Source organism: Lepus europaeus, chromosome 16 (assembly GCF_033115175.1).
Source record: "Lepus europaeus isolate LE1 chromosome 16, mLepTim1.pri, whole genome shotgun sequence".
NCBI classification, from domain to species: domain Eukaryota; kingdom Metazoa; phylum Chordata; class Mammalia; order Lagomorpha; family Leporidae; genus Lepus; species Lepus europaeus.
Window position 1 is genome coordinate 52332348 of NC_084842.1, and position 27112 is coordinate 52359459.

At 39.9% G+C, this 27112-nt stretch overlaps 1 protein-coding gene across 2 annotated transcripts in view; it reads left to right on the forward strand.

Annotated features, from left to right (window-relative positions):
- The first annotated feature begins 969 nt into the window (after positions 1-969).
- The window catches only part of LOC133775336 (cytochrome c oxidase subunit 7B2, mitochondrial), a 155970-nt gene continuing 129827 nt past the window's right edge, over positions 970-27112 (forward strand). The window contains exon 1 of one of the 2 annotated variants that reach the window (XM_062213599.1): positions 970-1023. The gene's annotated coding sequence lies outside the window, so the exon portion shown is untranslated. Of the gene's footprint in view, positions 1024-3736; positions 3763-27112 lie in introns of those variants that run through there. The other variant, XM_062213600.1, reaches the window with a different exon arrangement.

The following is a 27112-nucleotide window of genomic DNA, read 5'->3' on the forward strand; positions in this document are numbered from 1 at the left end:
AAATGGATTTTGAATTGTAATTTTTAATGGTTCAACAATATAAAATCTCATCATCTAAAAAAATCCCATGTAGCTTAAAAATAATTTTATTTAAAAACTTTATCTTCATTTTATTTGAAAGGTAGAGAGGTTAGAGGAAAAGAAATGCAGTGAGAGAGAGCTAGTGAGAGAGAGAGACCTACTCCCCACTGGCTCACCTCATAAATGGCTGCAACAGCTGGAACTGGGCCAGGCCCAACCCAGGAGCTAGGAACTTCATCCAGGTCTCCCAAGTTTGTGGCAGTGACCCAAGTATGTGAACCATCTCATGCTGCATTTCAGTATGCGTATTACTAGGAAGCTAGAATTGGAGTCAACCTGAACCGAGGTGTGCCACTTGAAACCAAACAATCCATTCTGGCATGTGGAAATCCCAAGGGGTGTCCTAACGATGGCACCAATGTCTTTCCCCATATATTTGCAGTTAATTTTATTTCCCCCTTTCACATTCAAGGGTCCTCCTCTGGGCAAAACATACAGTCACGTAATCAGCAGCCTGGCAGGCTTAGGAGAGGTCAGATACACTCTCTCCCTGGGACTTGTAGCTTGCTTTGGGGTTGGAGGCAATCTCAACATTCCCTCATGACCAAGTAGGATAAAGATGTCGTTGAAAGAGCCCATGTCTTGCCAAAACAGTCATGCGATAGATATGGAAGTAAAGGTTCCCAGCAGGCATTATGTGTCATATCAAGGCCAGGGACATTTACTGCTAATTTCTATTGCTTCCTTCATTGCTCAGGACATATGGACAATAAGACTCTTAAAATTGTTTCTTCTTCCTGTAGCGGTGGCAGGCGGTGATCTGATTGGTCAGTTTCTAGGAGGTGAATGGCAGCATGGATGACCCGCCCTTTCCTTTCCTCTTGGGCGGAAGCTGCGCACAGGAAGTGCTCCTTGTAGTCTGTTCCTCCAGGCTGTGACGTTGGCTGGCGCAGCGTTTGCCTCCGCGCCATCTTGTCTCGCCTGGCGTCCCTCAAGCTGTTGGTAAGTCTTTCTAATTCTGGGATTCAGCTTCGGTAAGCCCGTGGCTGGAAACCACGAGAGGAACTTCAAAAATTCAATGAAAATGTGCTTGTCTGAACTTTTTGAAGCTCCCACGGAAATTAAAAGGAAATATTGGTGGTTTTTGCTTTTTTAAATTGCTTTTCGGCTTTTGTGACATTACGTTACACTTTCTTCACATCCTAGCATCTGTGGCATAGCGTAGAGATAAAGAGAAAATGGAAAGGAAAGGACTTGTATGTCGCAGCGGGATTTGCGGAGTTTTAAAACTCTGACGTGGCTCAGGCAGGGCGTGGCTCAGGCGGGGCATGTTAAGCTTTGGCAGAGTTGGTATTTTGAGCTGTAGTTGTGGCTTATGGCGTATAACAACTTTGTCCACGGGAGCCAGGAAGACTGGCTGTTTTTGTATAAGCAAATGTATCCCCCCCACCCCCACCCCCCACCCCCGCCCCGTAGACGCAGGTTTGTATGTCTAGGGTTGTAAACAAAGGCAAGCAAGCTTTGAAGGGCTCCACACGCAAAATCTGATCAGGAGGGCTGAGACATCCTTATTACATGGATCATAATTGGATGCTTGCTACTGCTTGTCCTTAAAATATGCAGATGTACGTTTTTCTGAGTAACATTTTCTGAGACTATGGTTTGATGATAATGTCCTTTTGGGTTCCAGCCTTTTAGGCACTGAAGTGTTGCTTTCATGTCTAGCAGTAGCTGCACATGGTATTATAAGACCCTTACAGTATTTAGTGCCAGGACTTGGTAGGTGGTGTAGACAGTCTCTCAGATTATGATCTTTTCTATTCTGACTCCTATTTGGAGTCAAGAGGGATCTGTGGAGGGACAAATCTTGAGTCCTGTGACGTGATTGTAGTTTTAAGAGTTGCTCTGACCTCTTGATCTCAAGTTGGCTTTGAATTTGATGATTCTTTATGCTCTGGTGATAATTTTTATCATTGAGATAAAAACTGTGACTTCATCCAATGAGATGAATAAGTATCTTAGATTATGAAGATGAATATCAATATTAAAAATAGCAAAGACAGTTCCTGTAAAGAGCATATATTGTCTTCATAAACTGAGGTTCAGAAACAGTTAAAGAAAATCACTGCAAAAAATGTGGTTAATAAGGTAATTAAACTCATTATTGAAATGTTTGGTTCTAGCATTCAGTTTTGCATAGGAATTTGAGAGGTTTTTGAGTAGTTGAAACCAAATGTATTAGTATTAATATGAAGAAATGAAAAAATGGAACCAAAGCATAAAATAGGTTAGAGTGGGAAGAAAATATTTTTGGGAGACAGTTTGAGAAATTGGGGGATAGATTTATCAGAAGTGACATAGAAAATGAAATTTGCAGTAGATATCTACTTCTGTAAGAGAGAGGTGGTGAAAAGGGATCTAAATGCTGTACAGGAGAGTATCACAAAAGGGAGAGATGCTGTTACTAGACTGAAACAGAAGCCCGTGTCCAAATTAATCAAAAGAGGAGGGATGATAGGAAACAATCAAGAGTTCACAGATAAATTAAACATTAAAGGCAATTAGAACCACATCCAAAAGATTGGGAAAGACTAGGAAGTATAATACACAAGTATCATTTGTGATTTGCAAAATAATATAGCCATTGCAGGGTTTGTATATAGATGCATTTTGTGTTTGGAAGGAATGTATCCAATTAGGAGTCAAGACATTCAGGACAATCAGGTTCAAGTTTGGATGTGCGGAGTACTGGTTTGATGGGAGGAGTTCCTTCATAGAATTACCCATCCTATCGTAGTGAAAGAAGCTGGAGAAAAGATTTGTTTGAATAGTAGATATTCAGAAACTCAGAATTCAGTAATTTCATTGTTACTGGTAAAGAATATTCTGGAATTTAAAAAATAAAGAAGTTTATTACAAAAAAATGCCTAGAAAAAATTACAAATGTGGCAAATACTCAATTTCCAGCGAACAGCCTTATTATCCATAATATATAATACATATATAGTTACATAATGTATTATATATAAGAGTAAATTAATAAACAGTTTAAGTAATTAGAAACTAAACCTTAGTAGATTAGCTAAAAACTCAGCTCAAACTTCCTGAAAGGTGTAGGAGGAGGATAGAAGTATTAAAAACTAGAGGCACACTTCATTGCACAGAAAAATATGCAGCAGAAAAAAAATACTGTTCAAGGTCCAAACAATTCAGTGATGAAAGACAGTGCCTAACGGAGCACAGAGGAGAGGAATTAGTTCTCACTGAGCTCCTTGGGCTCAGGCTTCAGAACCATCAATTGCAGGTTCAGTTCAGGAATCTGCTGAGAGTAATTTGCCAGCTAAAACAAATGGGATAAGATAGAAACCCTCCCTAAGAGGCAAGTGTCACTAGGATAATGTTTCCATAGCGAGAGGCAGTGGAAAAGAGTCATTTTGGCATAGGATTGAACATGTCTGCTCAGGGAAGACAGTAGGTCTTGTAGGCCTACTGTCCAGCAGCACTGGATTTCCAGAAACTGAAGAAGCGGGGAGTAAATGGACACAAAGAGGTTTTTATACAGGCTGTACAGGAAGAAATACACTTTAAGTAAAACTGATGCTTTTTTTTTTTTTTTAAAGATTTTATTTATTTGAGAGATGGAGTTGCAGACAGAAAGAGGAAGACATGGAGAAAGGTCTTCCATCACTGGTTCACTCCCAAATGGTTGCAATGGCTGGGGCTGGGCTGATAAGCCAGGAGGTAGGAGCATCTTCTGGGTCTCCCAAAGTTGCAGGGGCCCAAGCACATGGCTCATCTTCCCCTGCTTTCCCAGGCCATAGCAAAGAGGTGGATAGGAAGAAGGGCAGCCAGAACATGAACTGGCACCCATATGGGTTGCTTGTGCTGCAGGCCAGGCCTAGCCCACTAGGCCACAGCATAGGCCCCAACAACTGATGATCTTGATTGAAATTTTTAAAATTTTCTTCAAGACAAGGATGTCTCAAATGTCAGTCTCTGAGAAAAAATATGATAAGTTCATTTTTCTCCCAGATATGATGAATCTGTTGTGTCAGAATAAACATACTGATAAGAATTTTCTAGATTATGTGCTATTCACATAAACTGACAAGCATCTTAGTGAGGCTGAAACTAATGATATTTCTGTTTTCCCAGCTTTCCTGAGATGCCATTCAGATGTGGTTTCTGAGAATACAGTGTTCTTTGGAGTAACAGCTGTTCTAGGATCTGGGAGGGGCTTGTATTTAAATTTCATTTTGTTAAGCTTATTTATTTTATTACTGTTTTTGAATCATACATTTATATATTTGAAACACAAAAATACTATTAGTCTTGTCTCTACCTATTTCTACTCACTGCTTGTTGAATTCTTTATTCAGTGGGAAGTTAAGCTTGTGGTTATAAAGTAAATTGAAAGTATATTATTATAAAAATTAAAAAAAGGAGGAGTGTGGGAATGAGGAAGGGAGAGGAGGATAGGTTGTACGTATCATTACGCTCTTAAAATTGTGTATTTGAAATACATGAAATGTGTTCCCTTTATATAAATAAAAAAAAATTGACCTTAGCTTCCTTTCTCTGTCTTTTTCTGTCTCTTTCACATAAGTGTGTGTATTTATACATACCTCTTATTAATGTTTTAAACCAAGAATGGGAAACATTTTTCTGCCAAGAACCATGCGGATAATTATGACATCATTCATAGGTCATACAAAATTATCAACCTAAAATTAATATGCTATAGATTTATTGAATTTTGAGTTTTACCTGTGGGTGCCTTGGGGCCAGAACAAATTATTTCATGGCCTTATACAACCTGTGGGCCAGATGTTCTCCATCCCTGCTTTAAACCATTTGATTTTTTTATAATAAGTGTTCTGTTGTTTATGTAAATAAATGGCATGTACTCAAAACTAACAATAAAAATTGTAATGTAGTAAATACATAAACCAGTAATATAGTTATCAAGTCTCGTCTACTACACATAATTGTATTGCTTCACATTTGTATATGGTAGCATGGTTGATTTGTTTACATCAGTATTACCACAAATGAGTGAAACTTTGTTTGCTATATGACCTTATAATGGCTTCAACAATACTAGACAATAGGAATACAGGAATTCATCTTCTCTGTTGCAGTTATATGGGATTGTCATCATATATGAGATCTGTTCTTGAGTAAAATGTCATTATGTGGTTCATGACTATATTTTGCAAATGTTCATTCTGTCATGTTTCAACCTTCTGAGATAAAAATTCCAATCATGATCATTTAGAAATAGACTCAAAAATATTTTAATTTCTAAGTAGTAGGAACAGAACCAGGCAAATTTGGCTTCATTGTCAGAACTAGATAGGTAAATTATTTAATAGGTTCTAACATTCTATTTATACTTTTTCTGACATTCTTTAAATGTAGATACATGCAAAAATGTTATATACATTTTAATGTTTCTTTTTCTGTTCAAAAGACAGCAAACTTTTACATTCTGTACAACTTTTCAGTTAACTATATATTTTGCATATATTTCCATACCAGTATGTAGAAAACTTTTTTTTAAAAAAAATTATTTATTTGTTCAAAGGCAGAGATACAGAGATGCACAGGCAGAGAGAGAGAGAGAGATGTCATCCATCCATTGATTCACTCCTCAAATGGCTGCAACGGCTGGAGCTGGGTCAGTCGGAAGCCATGAGCTGGGAGCATATTCTGGGTCTCCTGTGTGGGTGCAAGTGTTCATGGATTTAGGTCATCTTCTGCTGCTTTCCCAGGCATAGCAGGGAGCTAGAACGAAAGTGGGGCAGCAGGACTCGAACTGGTGCCCATATGAGATGCTGCACTGCAGGCGGAGGCTTTACCTGCTGTGCCATGGCGCCAGCCTCCTGTAGGCAACTTTTTATCCTTTCTTCTGCTGCATGACATTTATATTTTGTTATGTCAGTGTATAATTGTTTATTTAAACAGTTCCCTCTTAGTGAACATTTGGGTGGTTTCTATTCTTTTGCAGTTAAAAAAGTGTGCTAATAAATAAATTTATATAAAAAAAACTTCTGAGAAATGAATTAATAGCAAAAATTCCTAAAAGTACAATTGATGGATCAAAAATTAATGCATATGTTGTGATGTTTATACACCATCATGTTCTTCTCCATGAGTGCTGACCCATCTTGCATTCTGCTTACATCACGAGAGTTCTGTTTCTTCATAGTCTTATCAACAGTATTACAAAATCGTTGGTTCTTTGACAGTCTGATAGTGAAAATTTTATCACCATGTTAGTTTTGATTTAGATTTTTTTCTTTATGATTTAAGATATGAATGAATTGAATATCTTTCCATTTGTTTAAAGGCCATTTGAACTTCTTTTTCTTTGAACCAACTCCTATATTCTTGACACAATTTTTTTTTGGAAGATATCTTTATTTATTTTAAAAGCAGAGTTAGAGAGAGTGAGTGTGTTCTTTGATTTATTGGTTTCACTCTCTAAATAGTTGCAATGGCCAGGGGAGGGCCAGGCCTAAGCTTGGAGCCTGGAACTACATCTGAGTCTCCCATGTGGATAATGGGGCCCAGACACTTGGGTCATCCTCTGCTGCTTTCCCAGGCTTATTATCAGGGAGCTGAATTGGAGTGGAGTCATTGGGACTGGAACTGGATCTGGTACTCATATGGGATGTGCGCATCTTAGGTGGTGGCCTAACCTGCTGCACCATAATGTGGCCCCATGGCTGACCATAATCTTTTTTTTTTTTTTTTTTAAGATTTATTTATTTATTTGAACATCAGAGTTACACACACAGAGAGAGGGAGAGGCGGGGGTGGGGGATGGTTTTCCATCCTCTGATTCACTCCCCAGTTGGCCGCGGTGGCCAGAGCTGCACTGATCTGAAGCCAGGATCCAAGAGCTTCTTCCAGGTCTCCCATGTGGGTGCAGAGGCCCAAGGGCTTGGGCCATCTTCCACTGCTTTCCAAAGCCATAGTAGAGAGCTGAATCAGAAGTGGAGCAGCCGGGACTTGAACAGGTGTCCATATAGGATGCCAGCATTGCAGGTGGAGGCTTTACCCGCTATGCCACAGTGCTGGCTGACCATAATCTTAATGATTAAACCCAGTGGCTTTAGAGAACAAAATTCTGATGCATATTGGTATATGGGAAGGATTACAAAATGTTTCCATCTTTTTCTGTTTTCTTTTATGTGGAAAAGTCATTGTCTTCTCATTCAAACTTTTTTTTTTTTTTTGACAGGCAGAGTGGATAGTGAGAGAGAGAGACAGAGAGAAAGGTCTTCGTTTGCCGTTGGTTCACCCTCCAATGGCCGCTGCGGCCGGCGCATCTCGCTGATCCGAAGCCAGGAGCCAGGTGCTTCTCCTGGTCTCCCGTGTGGGTTCAGGGCCCAAGCACTTGGGCCATCCTCCACTGCCTTCCCGGGCCACAGCAGAGAGCTGGGCTGGAAGAGGGGCAACTGGGATAGAATCTGGCACCCCGACCGGGACTAGAACCCGGTGTGCCGGCGCTGCAAGGCGGAGGATTAGCCTGTTAAGCCATGGCACCGACCCAAACTTCTTAAAAATATTTATTTTCTGGGGCCCGAGCCGTGGCTCACTTGGTTAATCCTCTGCCTGCAATGCCGGCATCCCATATGGGCGCCAGGTTCTAGTCCCAGTTGCTCCTCTTCCAGTCCAGCTCTCTGCTGTGATCCAGGAAGGCAGTGGAGGATGGCCCAAGTGCTTGGGCCCTGCACCCACATGGGAGACCAGGAAGAAGCACCTGACTCCTGGCTTCAGATTGGCGTAGCTCCAGCCATAGCGGCCATTTGGGAAGTGAACCAACGGAAGGAAGACCTTTCTCTCTCTACCTCTCTCTCTCACTAACTCTATTGCTCAAATAAATAAATAAATAAATAATTTGCTTATTTGGGAGGCCAAGATAGAGACAGAAAAACTGTTATCTACTGTTTCACTTCCCAAATACCCATAAATACTGGGGCTGAGCCAGGCTGAGGCTGGCCCTATGCCAAGCTGAAGCCAGAGAACTGGAATTCAATACAGGTCTCTGTCTCTCCTGTGAGTGACAAAAACCAAATCACTTGAGCAATCACCTCTGCTTCCTAGATTCTGTATCAGCAAGAAGCTGCAGTCAGGAGTTGGAGCCAGGAATCTAACCCAGAACTGTGATGTAGGATGTGAACATCTTCATTGGCATCTTCAATACTAGACCAGATTCCTATCCCTGAAACCAGATTTTATATGAGTAGTTAAGGGAGTTATATGATTATTAAATTTGAAGAAAAAAGACTTTTTCCACTTATGGGATTCAGCTATTCTCAGGAAGTTGCTCTGTCTGCTTTCCCCTTTTACAGGGGTATTAGAAGGATGATCCTCATATTGTGTTGCTAAGACTGAATGGGAAAGTCTACGGATAATAGATGTATTAATCGTGTCTCCACAGAGAAATAGAACCAATATGGTGTGTGTGTGTGTGTATGTGTATGTATAAACATAAGAAAAGATTTATTATGGGGATTTTTTTACACTACTATAGAGTCCTGTGATATGGTGTCTCTAACCTACAAGACCAGGAAAGATGGTGAGGTAATTCAGTCCAAGTTCTAAAACCTGAGAACCAGAGAGCCAATAGTGTAACTCCTATTGCAAGGTCTAGGGCAGAGAATAGGGGGACCACTGCTGTTAAGTTCTAGAGTCTGAAAACCCAAGAACCAGAAACTCCAGGGTACAAGGGCAGGGAAAGATGGATGAGGGCATCAGAAGAGAGTGGTTTCACCTTCCTACCATTTTATTCTGTTTTGGGTCTTCAGTGGATTAGATGATTCCCATCTACATGGGTGAAAATGGGTCTACTTTGCATAATCTACAGATTCCACTGCTAAATCTATTCTGAAAACACCCTTATAGACATACTCAGGAATGTTTACAGGATACCTGAATATCCCTTTACCCATTCAAGTTGACACATAAAACTAATTGCCACAATAGATAAAACACATGCTTTGCTCTGGGGTTCAGATAGAGGTAATATTTTGATCTCACATTAAGCCAGCTCCTTTAAAGTTTTTGGGACTTGGATAAGTGTGCTGGTTACTGACTTTCCCCAGCCCATGCCCTGTTGAGTGGAAAGCTTGTGATGAGGACAATATGATGATGAATTAATTGAAATTTCAAATGCCATATAAAATGTTTTTAGTTTCTTTCTACCAACAAGTTTAAAACACATGATACACAGATTCAGGTCACACAAATTAAAATATATCTTTGATTGATTTTAGCAGCTTTAATTTGTGTGACCTGAATCTGTGTATCATATGTTTTAAACTTGTTGGTAGAAAGAAACTAAAAACATTTTATATGGTTGTGCTTAAGTTTACTGGTTAAACAAACTACACCATGTTAGATATTTAAGAGGTGTTTTCAAATACATGATTCTTAAAATTTTATAGAAGGCATTGGACCTTCTGGTAAATGTTTTCTTAAGTTGTTATCTAATGGTTGAAACGGTTTGCTAAGTATTCATGTAATATTGCTATTGTCAGCAAGTGATCTAGGACTTGCTCCCTCATTTCTCTATTCTAAGCCCAACTTGTTCTTTCATTTCTCTGTTCTCCTCAAGTTAGGAAACTAATTCTATTATGAAGGAATCTGTAGGACGCACAATTTAATCTTTAGACCTTATAAAAGAGATGGCTAACATTTTTCTGTAATAGCATAGCCAAAATAAGAACTTAAATAATAATGTCATAGCTATATTCTCTTCGCCATCAGCGAAGTATACAGTAAGTAGAAAAAACCTCCCTTTCAGACCAAAGGGAAAGAAAGTTTTAAAGTGAGAATATAATTTTCCTCATGGGCATTGTCTACCTTAGAAAAACTACTACAGAACATGCCTGTGACTATAGACTTGTAGTTCAGGCCACTGAAGATTAGAGATGGGACTTGGGCACTCCCTTGACTTGCATCCTCTGGTCTGCTTTAACACAAACCAGGAGGAAAAGAAAGCTCGGCATCAGAAGCAATGGGTGGCAGGCCTATTAATGGCTGATCTGTACAGTGATCTGCCCTCAAGGAGACCCAACAGGCCAGTCCACTGCAGTGACTTTCAATGTGGTAAGTCTGGGCTTCAGCTGAAGTCAGCTATGAAGAGCCCTGGCAGCTCTGCCAAGAGTTGGATCACTGGAAATGGACCTGCCCTGGAGTCGAAGGATGCCCAGGTCAGAGCCACAGATCTTATTGGCTCTAAGCTGAAAAGCCCTTCACTCAGCCCAACTTCCAAAGTAACCACTGCAGCTGAGGGTATGGTCAAGTAGGGTCAGCAACATTGCAGGCAGAACTGTAAATTTCTTGTTAGAGATGCCACCTTCCTTTACCTGGCCAGCTCTCCTCCCAGGCCAGCCAAGTAATGAAAGTCAACAGAGTGCCTTCCCCTAGGAGGTTCACACCTCCCTTAGGATATACCCCATGTGAAGAGATAGATAGGTCTGGGCCTCTTAACTTACAAGGCCTAAAGCCCACCAGATTATTATCAAGCCCCTTCTATCAGGTTCTATTTGCCTCTCAATCAGAAAACTTAATTGTAGCTTAGACAGCGCCTTTCTTAGCTCCTCTAATAATGACTCTGTCCTTTGTTCTAGACCCTGTCTAGCACACTTGGGCCTCATTCCTTTGTAATCATAACCTCTACTCTACCACCAATGGCTCTACTCTCAACCTGTGTGTACTGATTGTCCTCTTCCCCACTTAATGCTGTATAATTGTTCAAACCTGGTAAATGCCACTCTTAGGATCATTGGTTACTATCCTCACGCTGTCTTTTATGACCTTGTCTAAATATGATCAGAGTCGGCAAACTTGGAAGGCTTCCATAGCCTTGGCAACTCATGATGACAGCCTAGGGTGGTTATTGGCGCCATAAACTAGAGTGTCAATTTGTTGGGTCAACAACAGGAGCCACTGTGCAGTTGCTCCTCATGTGGGATCTCTGTCCTTAATGTGCTGTACATTGTGATTTAATGCTATAACTAGTACTCAAACAGTATGTTTCACTTTGTGTTTCTATGTGGGTGCAAACTGTTGAAATCTTTATACTAAATTGATCTTCTGTATATAAAGAGAATTGAAAATGAATCTTGATGCAAATGGAAGAGAAGAGGGAGCGGGAGAGGGGAGGGTTGCGGGTGGGAGGGAAGTTATGGGAGGGGGAAGCCATTGTAATCCATAAGCTGTACACTGGAAATTTATATTCATTAAATAAAAGTTAAAAAAAAAAGAAATTTCAAATGCTTAACTATGCCTCATAACTGAGGTGAGAATCAAGTCAATCAGTGTGATCATCAACTTCAATAAAAATGCTGCAATAAAAATTTTTGATGTGGAAATACTATATGTCTCAAAAATGTGTAAAATTATGTGAATACCACTATTCATGCCTCAGTGTCACATACGCTTTTACTGAAGCCAGAGTGAAAAATCACAGGAATGGCTGAATTTAAAAATGAATATTGAATTTTTTTGCTAGACTAGGTGATCAGATGAAGAAATTATGGTGATGTATTAAAATACAGTTACTACATGTTGCATAACAGAGCTGACCGGCTCCGCGGCTCAATAGGCTAATCCTCCGCCTGTGGTGCTGGCACCCTAGGTTCTAGTCCCAGTCGGGGTGCCGGATTCTGTCCTGGTCGCTCCTCTTCCAGTCCAGCTCTCTGCTGTGGCCCGGGAGTGCAGTGGTGGATGGCCCAGGTCCTTGGGCCCTGCACCTGCATAGGAGACCAGGAGAAGCACCTGGCTCCTGGCTTCAGATCAGCGCGGTGTGCTGGCTGCAGCGCGCCAGCCGCAGCGGCCATTGGAGGGTAAACCAACGGTAAAGGAAGACCTTTCTCTCTGTCTCTCTCTCTCACTGTCCACTCTGCCTGTCAAGGAAAAAAAAAAAGAAATAATGTAATGCTTACATCATGTTGAGTTGTTAATATTTGTCTTAGTCTGTTTGGATGATATAACAAAATACTATAAAATAGGTACTGTATAAACAACAGAAGTTTATTTCTTAACGTTGAGGATGCTAGGAAGAATAGGATGAAGGTGTCAGCAGATCTGGTGTCTGGTGATGACCTGCTTGCTCATAGATGGTATCTCCTTCTGTGTTATCACATAGTAGACGGAGCAAACAGGTTTCCTCAGATCCTTTTTTTCTTTTAAGGCAGAGAAACAAAGACAGTCCTGAGAGATTTCCCCATCTACTGTTTTACTCCCCAAATGCCTGCAACAGCTGAGACAGGGCCAGGTTGAAGCCAGGAGCCTCAGTTGCATCTTCCACATGGATGGCCAGGTGTCAGTTGCTTGAGTCAGCTACTTTCCATGGTGAACATTAGCAGGAAGCTGGAATTAGGAGTGGAACTGGGAGCATGGCAAGCAGTATCTCAACCATTGCAGCAAATGACACTCCCTCTTGCTTTTTATTTGAGTGCAAGGGCACACATCTCATTCATGAGGTACTATGGTTCTGTTACCTATTCACCTCTCAAAGCACCCACTTAATTTTTTTTTATTATTTTTATTTTTTTGACAGGCAGAGTGGATAGTGAGAGAGAGAGAGACAGAGAGAAAGGTCTTCGTTTGCCGTTGGTTCACCCTCCAATGGCTGCTACGGCCGGCGCATCGCGCTGATCCGAAGCCAGGAGCCAGGTGCTTCTCCTGGTCTCCCATGCGGGTGCAGGGCCCAAGGACTTGGGCCATCCTCCACTGCCTTCCCGGGCCATAGCAGAGAGCTGGCCTGGAAGAGGGGCAACTGGGATAGAATCCGGCGCCCCAACCGGGACTAGAACCCGGTGTGCCGGCGCCGCAAGGTGGAGGATTAGCCTGTTAAGCAATGGAGCCGGCCAGCACCCACTTAATTAATATGGTCACCTTGAGAGTTTAGATTTCAGCATGAGTTTTGAGAGGACTCAAACATTCAGGTAGTAGTAATATTCTTACTAATTTTATTCTGAATTGGAATTTTTCTGTGTTAGTGACTGATTTCTTAATAATGACAACACCATCGCTACCCCAGTTACTACATTTGTAGTGACCATCGCAATGAGATTCAAGTCAGCTCTACTCAGGAAGCCAAACTGACATGGGAAAGAATGAGAAAACACACTTTTTCCTTGGCTTATTAAGAGGTAAGCAGGCAGCTATCCCCCTCTCTTCCTTAAAAAAAAAAAAAATCTTCTTAGAAACATAGTGGATTTGATTCCTAATGATATAACTTCATTGTATATTACTAAAATGTTTGTAGGAGTCATGTAGCTGTGTATATCTCAGACCTGGAGAATGTCTCCAAATACTGTCTGTGTCCTCCTTGAACTTGGGATTGTCTCCACTAGTACTTTTATCCAGTACCTGAGTATATACCCCTGTATGTAACCTTTGACTTTGGGAGATCTTTAGGTTTCTATTCTCTACAGAGGTTAATAAAAGTGAGTTTATGCCTAACAAGGGTTTTATGCTTAATCTGTTCCCTGCTAGTAGCTTAACCAAATAGATCAGTCTCTCTCTCTCTCTCTCTCTCTCTCTCTCTCTCTTTTTTGTTTGTCTTTCTTAACTCATCTTTCTTAACTCATTTATAACCACAGATTGTGGTTATAAAGTTTCAAATTCTTTTTATTTTCTGTCTAATGTTATGACAGTTTGTCAGGAAGGGTATGTTATGCCCTGTTCAGTCGTCCCCAAAGACCACCAAGGAGCCGATACCGCTGTAAAGCACACGAGAGTCTTATTGCAGGTCCAGGCCTGGACTCTCAATCAACACCGATGCAGCGGGTCTGAATTGAGAACCCCGACCCTTCAGTTAACAGGGTTTTTATAGGGTTTTTAGAGACATTCTATACATCATGGTACCATTTAGCAAATCATCTCATCCCATGGGAAATTTAAAGGACATCTCTTAGAATTGATTAGTGCATCCAGTGTCGGGAACGGACCTACTAAAGGTGGTTGGATGGCTTTGGGGTTGATGCCTTTTGAATTGATTGGCCGAAGCATAGGGTCCGAGCTGCTGGGGTGTACGTGCTGAACTGCAGGGTCTCGGGTAGCTATCAGTCACCTTGTCTGCCCTGAGAAGACACCAGGAACTCTAGGTATTTCTCTGTTATCTGTTAATTGGCTGTTTCTAGGAGAGTTTATTGCAAGGGAAGTTTATTTATTTACTTTTAGGAGCTCCTGGCTCAGAGTTCAGGGCCTGGTCAGGCCCAAGTTACAAGATGGAGGCCTACTTAAAAATAGTTACACCTTGATCCAGGCTCAGGTCTTACAGGGTACAATGAAATATAGCTAGAAATACAAAACTACCACAAATTGAATTATTAGTATACAGTAAATATAGAATATTTGGCCGGCGCCGCGGCTCAGTAGGCTAATCCTCCGCCTTGCGGCGCCGGCACACCGGGTTCTAGTCCCGGTCCGGGCACCGATCCTGTCCCGGTTGCCCCTCTTCCAGGCCAGCTCTCTGCTGTGGCCCAGGAGTGCAGTGGAGGATGACCCAAGTGCTTGGGCCCTGCACCCCATGGGAGACCAGGATAAGCACCTGGCTCCTGCCATCGGAACAGCGCGGTGCGCCGGCCGCAGCGCGCCTACCGCGGCGGCCATTGGAGGGTGAACCAACGGCAAAAAGGAAGACCTTTCTCTCTGTCTCTCTCTCTCTCACTATCCACTCTGCCTGTCAAAAAATAAAAAAAAAAAAATAAAAAAATATAGAATATTTTATTAGCTAAAAGGAGAAAGTTGATACTGTCATATTGGACTAATTGATAATATTTAGTGGAGGAGGAAGTACATGAATTGGACTTGTTTTGTATTAGAAGTAGAGAAGCCAGTACACTTACAGAAATTAATGTGAACCAAGACCGTTTACTCATGTTTCTTAACTCTCTTCTCCAGGTATAATGGAATAGAGTGATGAACAAGGGATGAGTAGCTTCTTCCTTCATGAATTTACAGTACAGCAGGTTTATAGTACACTGTCATGCATTGATTAGTTCTGTGATTAGGGAGAAAACACTGGCAGCAATGAACATAACCAGGTTAAACCAAAAAATTTAATCTAGATGTTGTAAACAATATGGTGTCAGCACAGGTTCTTTGTATTAATTAATTGATTTTTCTAATTTAAGAATGATTTTCCTTTATTTGTTTTAAAGGCAGAGAGAACAGATCTACTTTTTTACTTTTCAAATATTTGCAATCTCCAGAGATTGGGCAGGCCACAGACAGAAGCCATAAACTCATTCCAGGTCTCCCACATGGTGGCATGGACCCAAGCACTAGAACCATTACTTGCTGCCTTCCAGGGTATGCGTTAGCAGGAAATGCAAATTGAGAAAGGAGCCAAGACTAATTAAGGTAGCATTATATGGGATACAGGTGTTCCTACTGGTAGATTAACCACTGCAACAAGCAAACTTCTATCCTTCAACTCAGTTTTTAAACAAGAAACTAAAAGAACAAAAACCGTTATTTTTGGGAAAATTGGCCAATGATAAGTTGAATGGGAAGAGTTGTGAGTCAGATCAATTAGGCAAAAATTGCAATAGCCTAAGGCCTAAAATTATGAGAATACCAAATATAATTGTGGCTTTTAGAACTGAGAATTCAAAAAAAATTCTTGTAGACCTCACTTATGAATGGAAGGAAAGAGGTGATTCAGAGGCAATGTCATAGGGGTTTAGTGGAAATAATGCAAATTTGGAAGGATAAGTGGCAAATTTATCTTTATATATATTTGGATATGTGTATGGCCAATGACCATATACAGGAGAATGCTGTCTAGATATTGAACATGTAGTATCAGAAATCTAGGCAAGCGTAAAAGTTTACAGTTCACGAACCTAAAAGTAACAGTAGTCATGAGAGTGTGGACGTCCTTTGAATTACAAAGCCAAACAGAGTTTAGAGAAAGTCCATAGATGGTTAGGCGGAGAAACAGAAGTAGAGGTCAAAAAATATAATCAAAAAGTTAGGAAAGCTGAAGAAGCACTGATTTTAATCAATGTGGTTAGTAATATCAATTTTTTCTGTCAAGTATAAGAAAATGAGTCTGAGAAATCTTCATTAATGAACTGGTATAAAATATTACTCAGAGTAAGGGAAGGATCTACAATGGAGAGACCTGAGTTGTTATGTCTGTGTATATACATACTTCAAACTACTGTTATCATTATTGAAGATGGATTTGTGAAATATATTGAGAATGGGTTATTTAATTTGAACAGTGGGAAGAGATGAAGAATGGGAATGTGAGTGGAGATCGGTGAGCAGTGATGAATTGGCAGCCATTAGGATTATCCTGGGAGGGTGCAAGAGATAGAATACTTGAGAGGGAACAGTAATGGACTGGTTCATAAATTAGTGTCTTCTGATCCTATTTGGTGAATGGACCATTCTGTTTTTTTAGCAGAAGACAACAACCAGATGTTGTCTGCTGAATGGTGATAAAGTAGAGGAGACTGGGAAGTACAGCTTTTCTTGTACTCAGGAAGGCACATGGTTAGCATTCTCCTGATACAGAAAGAAATAACCCAACTGAGATGATATTGGATTGATATTTTTTACATGGTTAAAAATGAGAAGAAATTGGGAGAGATGACATTTCCTTTTCTGTCTTCAGCCTTAAAACAAGGGTGGTGGAGGCAAGAATGGAGCCAAAACCTTAATTTTACAAAAAAGCTAGCAGTTCATGACAGGTTCACAGCCTGAGTGACCTGTACTTCCAGACAGTTGCCCCTGTCTTGATCCTGTTTATTTCTGGTTCAGTAGTCTGTGCCCCTGGGCTGAAGCTAAGGTAGAGGACAATTGGGAAGCCTGCCATGTCCTACAAAATAAGCCTTCAGTTGTCATTTTAATGGGTCTACTATTTCACCTTAATTTAATTTTCCTACATCCATGAATATATCTTGTTTTGTAAGTTCAGAAGCTGACATATCATCCAGAGAGACTATTTATTTTCCCTATCTTCACACAAAGGCTGAGATTATTCTTACAGCAGTAATCAAGACCTTCTGTTTTTGGGTTGCAAAGAAAATGCTTTCAGTGCTACTTGAAAGAGAAAATTGAAATTCAGTTACAAATGATAAAGCACATTTTCCTTCTCTCATTTTTGTCTGCTCATATAAGCTGAACTGTGTTAATAAAAGCAAAGGATATCTGTAGCTTGCTTTTGACAAAAAAATGCAGTATTCAATTGCCCCAAACGGTGTATTTATTAGGTGTGTTGAGGATTACTCATATTATTGAGCCTTGTGCTTTTAGTACATGCTTTTTTTTCTGTTGTTTTTCTGTCTTTCCTTTTCTTTCTTTTTTTTTTTTTTTTTTTGAGTTTATGAGTTTAGGCTGGTGCAAAATGAACCAGGAAAATGGTGGAAAGATTTTTCCACTGAGTTTAATACCTGAACAGCTGTGCATCTTCCAGAAAAATGATCAAATCTCAAGTGTGATTGGCTTGCCTATCTGCCTGTTGTCTTCTTTTTACATTACTGGTATAAATGTTTTTGGAAACTATCATGTAGACTTACTAGAATGCTTAATGCTTAATTATTTATCGTATTTATTTGGTATATAAGTCAAGAAATTGCTGCTGGGTGTGTTTTTTTGTAATACTACCACAACAATAATGAAAAGCATCCAGAAATAAAAGTTGGTTGATACCTCAGAGATAGACATTTCCATAAGCAAAGGGTGTACTCTTCATATTTCATTATCCTGATGATGTCTTGTGGGCATGACAATTGTGAAACCATAGTTAAATTTATAGAAATGCAAAGGTAAGGAAAAAATAAAAGTTTATATTCATGTATATTCAGTAAATAATTCTTTTAAACCAGCCCTATAAAATGGAGGCCAGCGGGACAAGTATAGGTGAAATTGTGAAGTAGGAATGGTATATCAGGTCCCTCTAGCCTCATCTTTTTGTGCTTAATAATGTCACCTAGAGTCTCCCTAGAGGCTTCATTGGTTTCTCTCCCCTCCAAATTTACCCTCAGTAGCAGATGAAATTCTTTCTCACAGGGGTTTAAATGACAAAGGTGATGATGTTACTGTAGGAAGAAGTTTTTATTTATTTATTTATTTATTTTTTGACAGGCAGAGTTAGACAGTGAGAGAGAGAGAGACAGAGAGAAAGGTCTTCCGTCTGTTGGTTCATCCCCCAAACGGCTGCTATGGCCAGCGTGCTGCGCCGATCCAAAGGCAGGAGCCAGGTGCTTCCTTCTGGTCTCCCATGCGGGTGCAGGGCCCAAGCACTTGGGCCATCCTCCACTGCCTTCCCGGGCCACAGCAGAGAGCTGGACTGGAAGAGGAGCAACTGGGGAAGAATCCGGCGCCCTAACCGGGACTAGAACCCAGGGTGCCGGCGCTGCAGGTGGAGGATTAGCCTAGTGAGACGCGGCATCAGCCTAGGAAGAAGTTTTTGAGACCAGTCAGCCCTGACTTTTGTAGTTAAATGATGTAATTAATAATTTCTCCTTCCAAGAGATTACGATTTTATGTAGCTTGAAGTTTATACAACTTTGGGGACCTTTAAAAAATATATGTACAAAACTATAGACATCTACTTTAAGAGTTAATATTAGTGTGGGCATTTGGCCTAGCAGTTAAGGCTCTTGTTAATATGCCTGCATCCCAAATTGGAGTGCTTGGGTTCAAATCTAACTCAGCTGACAATTCCAGCTTCCTGCTAATGTGCCCCCTGGGAGGCAGCAGGGTAATGGCTCATGTTATTGGGTCTCTGCCACCCATATTCAAACTCCTGTTGAATTCCTGGCTCCTGGCTTTTGCTTGACTCAGCTCCAGTTGTTCTGGGCATTTGGGGAGTGAACCAGTGGATGTGAGCCCTCTCTCTGTCTCTATCTCTGTCTCTTGGCTCTAAAATAAAATAAAACTTAAAAGTAAAATGAATATTTAAAATTACACATTAAAATGACAAATGCAACAAAATTAATTTTTAATTAACTCCATAATACCTCTAAGGTTATTTTTTGCCTACATTTTTAAGCCATTTACTATTTTAATTTCTTTCTATGACATTTTATAACTTTTTTTATAGAGTAAAAAGGAAGATTATTTTGACTCCTTGAAACATGAGTGGTATTTTTTCCATAGGTTGGAGAACTTTCTTGTACTTTGTCACTCACTTTTAGAAATGTCACATCTTGACTTTATCCACAGGTTCTTGCTCAGATTGCTTAGTGCCCAAGTATCAGCTCTGGAAAATTTCAGCACATTGAAATTTCCTTATAGTCCCCTCATCTGATATCATTTAGTTAGGTAATTGTCACTCTAAAAAAAAAAAGATGAGCCAGAGAAACAAAAAACCCATTTGTTAATTCAGTCATTCATTATTTATTTGGGCTTGAATGGATTTATTCACTGTCTTCTTTCTGATGTTACGCTAATTCTTGGTAATAAAGAAGTTTAGGGGGCCAGCACTGTGGAGCAGCATCTTAAAGCCCTGGCCTGCTCCCGTATGGGCGCCAGTTCGAATCCTAGCTACTCCTCTTCAAATCCAGGTCTCTGCTGTGGCCTGGAAAAACAGTAGAAGATGACCAGGTCCTCGGGCCCCTGCACCCCATTGGGAGACCTGAAGAAGCTCCTGGCTCCTGGCTTTGGATCAGCTCAGCTCTGGCAGTTCTGGTCATTTAGGGAGTGAACCAGCGGAATGGAAGACTTCTCTCTCTCTCACTCTATCTCTCTCTGTAACTCTTTCAAATGAATAATCCTTAAAAAAAAAAAAAAAGAAGTTTAGGAAACATTTCTGCCCTCGTAGAATTCACACAAGAGTGTAAATGGATATTGCATAGTATAATATGAACAATTCAACAACAAAGTAAGAATCTTAGAGGACTATGGAAAAATTAATAAAGAGAATTTAGATAGGCTAGTATAAAGGATATCACTTGTGTTATAATTTTTCAAAAATATTTTCCAGAGAACATTAATCTTGTAAGAAACTATGAAAGAAAATGCTTTTTACAGGCAAGTTGAGTTTAAGAGACAAGTAATACCACATATTCCTCTCAGAGGTTCACAGTGCACCATTGCCATAGTTCAGGCTGTAAGAACATCTTCACCAAGAAACCTAATTGCTTGTTTAATTAGGCATTCCTCAACTTTATTTGAAGTTATTTTCACCACAACAAAAAAAGCCTACCAAAATAGGTAATGGTTTGTGGGTACAGTGATCTTTTCTTTTCCTTATTTTCTAAAAATGTGGGAGCTACTTTGATTTTTGTCTTCTTACAGTCACTTTTTTTGTGATTATGGAAATTGAAATGGGAAGGAGGCCCAGGGTTGGGGGCCAAAGTGTAAAGCATCACTGAGTAAATCACATATTCGGGTACCCCAAGTTCTACCTTCCATGTAACTTGATGTCATGTGCCCAAAGTAACTTGACTAGAATGAATTATGTCTGTGGGTACTTTAGTTTCTATATCATGGCCAAGGCTTTAAACAGCTCTTATAAAATGAATCACGAATTCCATCATGAATACAAATAAATTTACGTGGTAGTGATTCAAATGATGTCTGCCTTTACCATCTATATGTATTGACTCATATGTTGTTTCCGATGGAACTATTCTAACGTTATTGAATATATTAATCAAGTCCAATAAACAATCAGTGCAGTGTTGCTTTTTAATCCATACTATAAAATATGACAGTGATATTGATAGTCCCTGCAGTTAACATCAAAGTCAGGAAGTCTAACAGACTTCTGCAGTTCACCCGAATCCTTGACTCCCCTTTGAAGAAAGTGATAATTTTTCCTTTGACACTGATGTGGTAAGTAGGTTATTCTTTGGAACTTGTGGGTTGTACTCAATTATAGCCCTTAGTATTTGCCTCTCCTAAAGGCTGCCCAACAATAGCTAAAAATAAATTGAACTGAATAGGGTGAAAGAGTAAAAGGAAATAAATGGATACAGAAAATGTCCATTGCATAGGGCTGGAACAAAAGAAACCTACTTACATCTGAGACTTATTTTCTTTTCCATGAATCATAATAGCATGCCTACAGTTTAACTGACTTGATATTCAGGATGTATTACCCTAAAAATATGTAGTTTTTAAAATTTGAGCTTAATTCACTATCATTCCCTAGTGACATCAGCTGGAAGAGAAGGGGAAGAAGCAAGAATGGACTAAGGCCTAAACAAACTATCCACTAATAAAGTGGCATCATGCTCACTAGTCTACTACAGAAATTTCAAAAGAATGTGGACAACTTAAATTTGATCTAAAGTCATGTCTAATAGCCAGGGCTAGAGATAAGACATGGAAATTTTAGACAGTCGTGTTGTTTAAAGTACATCCTCTTGGAGGATTTGTTTAGTTGACTTTGGGGCATCTTTCCTCTAAACTCCCCCCCCCCCCCCCATTTCATTGCTACACCCTTGCAATCCTCTTTGTTAGACCATCTTTATTCTGACCATCTTTATTCAACATCTAAATGTTGAAGTCCCAGGACTCAGACCATGGACTGCTTTTCTTTCTTCAATATGTTCACCTCCATACATTATTTTTTAATTAATATCCCTACATTGGCGACTCCTTGGGTTCTGTACCTGGCTTGGATTGCGGATTCATCTCTAACTGTCCACCTAAATCTAACAAATCCAAACTTGAATTCTTAATTTCCACTGCCAAATCTTTCTCCTGCAATGTTCCCTTTCAAGTAAATTGTAACATTAAATGCATAGGTAAAAAAAAAAAAAAAAGTGGCATCACCTTTATTGTCTCTCTTTGTTTTACATCTCACATCAGCAAAACTGTTGGCTCTACAACTTATGAATTTTATTCTGAAGCTGACATGTGTTTTCCCTTTTCCTTGTGCCCCATTTTCATTCAAGCCACCATCATCTCTGGTCTGTACTCTTTTACCATACCTTCAATCCTTTGCGTCCAGTCCTCTACCATTTTAGTTATGCTTCACACATGGCCAGAAATATCCATTTAAAGTGTTACTATATTACCACCATCTGTATAAAATCCTACACGGTGACTCCCTGTCATGTCCAAATTCAAAATTCTCTTTGTGTCCAAAGGAATTGTGTTATCTAGCTACTCTACCCTTACTTGCTTTTCTGCATTCTGTTACTCAGAATTTTGAGAACACTATCTGAGTCCCTCTGTTTGGTATGATCTTGACCCTGATGTCCACTTGGTTCACTCTTTTAAATCTATTTGTCAGCTTGGCTAAGAAGCCTTTACTAACTATTCTAATGAAATTAGCATCCAGAGTCAGCATTGTGGTGTAGGGGATTACCCACCGTCTGCCCATAAGAGTGCTGGTTCAAATCCTGGCTGCTCCACTTCCAATCCAGCTCCCTGCTAATGTGCCTGGGAAAGCAGCAGAAGCTGGCTCAGGTCCTTGGGCCCCTGCACCCATTTGGGAGACCTGGAACAAGCTCCTGGCTCCTGGCTTTGGATTGGCCTAGCTCTGGCCATTGCAGCCATTTGGAAAGTGAATCAGCAGATGGGAGTTCTCTTTCTTTTTTCTCCCTCTCTTTGTGTAACTCTTTCAAATAATTGAAAATAAATCTTAAAAAAAGAAAAATAGCATCCTTCTGCTTTATTTTTCTTTATGCTGTTATTTGCATCTGTTAGGATAATGTAAGATCTATAAAAGAAGAGACACATGTCCTTGTCTTATTTGTCTCCCTCTTTTTTTTTTTGTATATCCAGAGTGAAAAATGTCTTTGCATAAGTGGTGAGTAGGCACTCAAAACCCTCAAAAATATTTAGGGACCGAATAAATAAAGCATAATTAGTTCTAAGGGTTTCATTTGCTGTTGAGCAGCATTGTTTGTGTTGGGGCAGGCAAAAGGAGTATGGCTGCAGACAAATCCATGTTAGTTGACAGCCAGTTGCCTGACCAGTCTTCTAGAAGCTAGTGTATCACTAGAACAGAAACCAAATCCTTTTGATTATGAAAACATGGTGTGTAAGGTAAGTCTAGCTTTGCTTTTCTGCTCACACAGTCCAAAGTAATATAAAGATTCAGGGTTGATTCCCTGTTGTCTTTATTGCGGGCTACGTTTGCTGAATTAGCTCCCTCCATGTACCTCCATTATTTCTGGAGTTAGACTCAACTGGCCATGTGGGTTAGAGATGTCAGTGCCTAGACAGATTTACTACCATTCATGACGCTGGCCTTTATTCATTTGTATAATTTTTCCTTATAATAAAAAATCACAGAGTAGATACGTTAGGAAACATTGGGAAAATGTGGAAAAATGAAACAAATGCTAAAATTTAAAAATAATTGCTAAAAATTAGAAATAACCACTTAATTTTTTGATATATTTCTCTTTTTTATCCATTTTCTCTTTTTTTTAGTTTGATGAGAAAAATTTTATTTTATTTATAAGGTTTTTTTTTTTTTGCATTATTATTTTTCCCCTAAGAAATCTTTTATTTAAGAAATATAAACTTGGCCGGCACCGGGCCGCAATAGGCTAATCCTGCGTCTGTGGTGCTGGCACCCCGGGTTCTAGTCCCGGTGGGGGCGGCGGTTCTGTCTCGGTTGCCCCTCTTCCAGGCCAGCTCTCTGCTGTGGCCCGGGAGTGCAGTTGAGGATGGCCCAAGTCCTTGGGCCCTGCACCCCATGGGAGACCAGGAGAAGCACCTGGCTCCTGGCTTTGGATCAGTGCAGCGTGTTGTCTGCAGCATGCCAGCTGCGGTGGCCATTAGAGGGTGAACCAATGACAAAAGGAAGACCTTTCTGTGTGTCTCTCTCTCTCACTGTCCACTCTGCCTATCAAAAAAAAAAAAAAGAAATACAAACTTAATGCATTTCATAAATACAATTTTAGGAATATAGTGGTTCTTCCTACCATACCTGCCCTCCCACCCATTCTCCCAACCCTCCTCCTCTTCCCTCTCCCATTCCCAGTCCCATTCTCCACAAAGATCCATTTTTGGTATACACAGAAGACCACCTCTCTACTAAGTAAAGAGTTTAACAATTTGCTCAACAACAACAACAAAACTGTTACTCAACAGTCAATATGGGCTGTTCAAAGTCATTGCATCTTTAAGTTAATTTAACTTTTTTTTAGAAACTTAACTTTCACTAAGCACTGAAGAATGATACATCTTTTGGGAGCACTTAGACATGGTGAAAATATAAGTCTTTGAGGGGCTGGCGCTGTGGCTCACTTGGCTAATCCTCTGCCTGCAGCGCTGGAATCCCATATGGTTCTGGTCCCGGCTGCTCCTCTTCCAGTCCAGCTCTCTGCTGTGGCCTGGGAAGACAGTGGAGGATGGCCCAAATGCTTGGGTGCCTGCACCCGCGAGGGAGACCAGGAGAAAGCACTTGGCTCCTGCCTTCCAATCAGCATAGCTCCAGCCGTAGTGGCCATTTGGGGGGTGAACCAGCGGAGGGAAGGCCTTTCTGTCTGTCTCTCTCACACTAACTCTATCTGTCAAATAAAATATATATGTATATATATATATACATACATATATATGTCCTTGAGGACAGAGGTCCTCCATGTGAATTTAGGGCACAGTGACTCGTTAATTTTACAATGAGCACTCTTACGTATGATATCAGTGATCACCCAAGCTCTTGACTAGAGATGCCTAGGCTATGGAAGCCTTTTGAATCCACAAATTCCCTCAGTATTTAGACAATGCCATAAGCAAAGTGTAAGTTCCCTCCTCCCTTCAGAGAAAAGTACCTCATTCTTGATGACCACTTTTTTTCCACTGAGGTATCAACAACAAAGGTCCTTCATGTAGGACATTTTTTGTCACTGTCTTGATTTTCCATGCCTGAAGTGCTTTTGTGGGTTTTTCAGCCAGATCAGAATGCTTTAAAGGCTGATTCTGAGGTCAGAGTGCTATTTAAAGTGATTTTCATTCTATGAGCTTGCTGTGTGGACTGCTTCCCATGTCACTCATTTTTAATTCTATCTATTATTATTACCAGTCACTCAGTTCTAGCCATATGATTGCTTTAACGCTTCAGATGTTATTTTTACCACCCAGCCCAAGGGGTCACATGGCAAGTTTTTAAACTGTATCCTGAGAAGTAAGTCCCTAGGAATATATGCAGAACTATACAGTTTACAGTTACAAATTTCATATATTCATAATTACAACTTTAGGAACGTGGTGATTCTTTCTACCATGCCTGCCCTCCACCCATACTCCCACCCCTCTACCTTCTCTTCTCTTATTACCAATCTTCTATTTTCAATTACTGAGATCTATTTTCAATTGACTTTATACACATATGTTTAACTTGATGTTAAATGTTCTACAAATAGTTTATATTAAAAATAAACTGTTCCTCAACAGTCAAGACAAGGGCTGTTCAAGTAACTGCTTCTCAAAGTGTCAACTTCACTTCTACAAACTGCCTTTCAGGTATTCTATTAGTTATCACAGATCCTTTTTTTTTTTTTTTTTTAAGAGCATGTGTATATGTGTTTGTAGCCAGAGTGAGTCAACAATAACTTTTGAGTGCTGCTTGTGTTTCAAGCACTTTGTTCATGTCCTAAATAAGATTAATAAAAACAAGAGAATTTTATTTTCTGTCTTCATTCTGAACTGTTCCTTGTTTTTTGGAATACCTTCTCTTTTGCCTGAAATTACAACTTTTTTTGCACCATTACCATTAGCTTGTGCTTGATTGTACAGTTGTCCTCTTTGTCATATCTGGATAGCTTCTGTCTCTTGATAATATTTGAGAGATGACAACCTTATCTAGCTTGCTTTCCAGTTTGTCAGTTATTTCTGCTCAGGAAAAAAAGTAACATTGTGAAACAGAAATTGGTGAAAACAAGGATTAAAATGTGAGTGAGTATCCCTGCGTTGAAGAAAAGTGAAGTGCTACTTTGGTGTCAGGTCTGATAGACATGAGGAAGAGGGAATGGTAAAATTGCTTTTTGACAGAAGCTAGGGAACAGCTTAGCTGTTCTGTAATATAATGGGACCACACTTTGAGATTTAGGGTCAGGCCTACAAAGTAAAATGTTAAAGTCCTAGCTAGAGAGAATGAAAATAATAATCATATTGGGAGGAAGAAACATGGGGGAGTATTTATAAGTGTGGGATTTAGCTGGTCCTATCAAATGCATCTTTTCTTCTTGGATTCATTTCATTAATATATGATGATTTTAGGAATACTATAAAGTACAGATAAATAATTGCTATACTTATTTTAAAGGTATCTGCTTGTGTTTACTGGTGGTATATAAGATGGGGATAAGGTGAACAGGTAGAATTGGAATTGGAGGAAGTGTTAAAAAAAGAGGAAAATAAAATCAATGAAATATAAAATGTCTAAGAAAAGATAGTAATCTGCCTCTGTACATGACTATTATTTAACATACCTTTTTTGATTACAAAACAAATTTAATATTAAATATTAATTTTTAAAGATAACATGAACATGCTGGTAGTAGAAAATTGAAGGGACCAGAGTTTAAAAGTGGCTTATTACCTGTGATACTAAAGGAATTCACTGAAATATTGGTGGAATTCATTGCCTGTTACCTGAAGGCACCCCTCTGAGATACAAAAATTCTTTACGTCAAAGGAAAGCACTAAGCTCTGTGGCACCTTCTAAGGGACACCACTTTGCTACTCCTGTTGTGCTCCTAATGCACAGTGCACAGCATGTAAGTTATTGCTTATCAGTGAAGTTCTGATCATCACTGTGAAATGTTGTTTTCCAGATGTTTGGGTCATTAAGAGTGGCATCAGCACAGCAAGCAGACCTTCCATTTGGGGCATCTATGCCTTCAGCAGGGGTTAGTAGCCTACTGGTTCTAACCTGATTAATGGCTTCAAATAGGAATGAGGCATGTCCAGGAGATGACAAAGGAATTCCTGGACTAGATCAACTCTTACCTTTATTTTCATTTTCCAAGCTGCATGCAAGAGTCAGAGGCTAACTGTGAAATGACGGAACTGAGGCTAAGGTGGATAGTAAGACTGCTGTTCTATTTGGTATAAATTGCCAGTTAAGAATAAATTATCTTAATGATCAGCATGAGATATTTACTTTCCAAAGTAATTTTATGTGCATTACCTT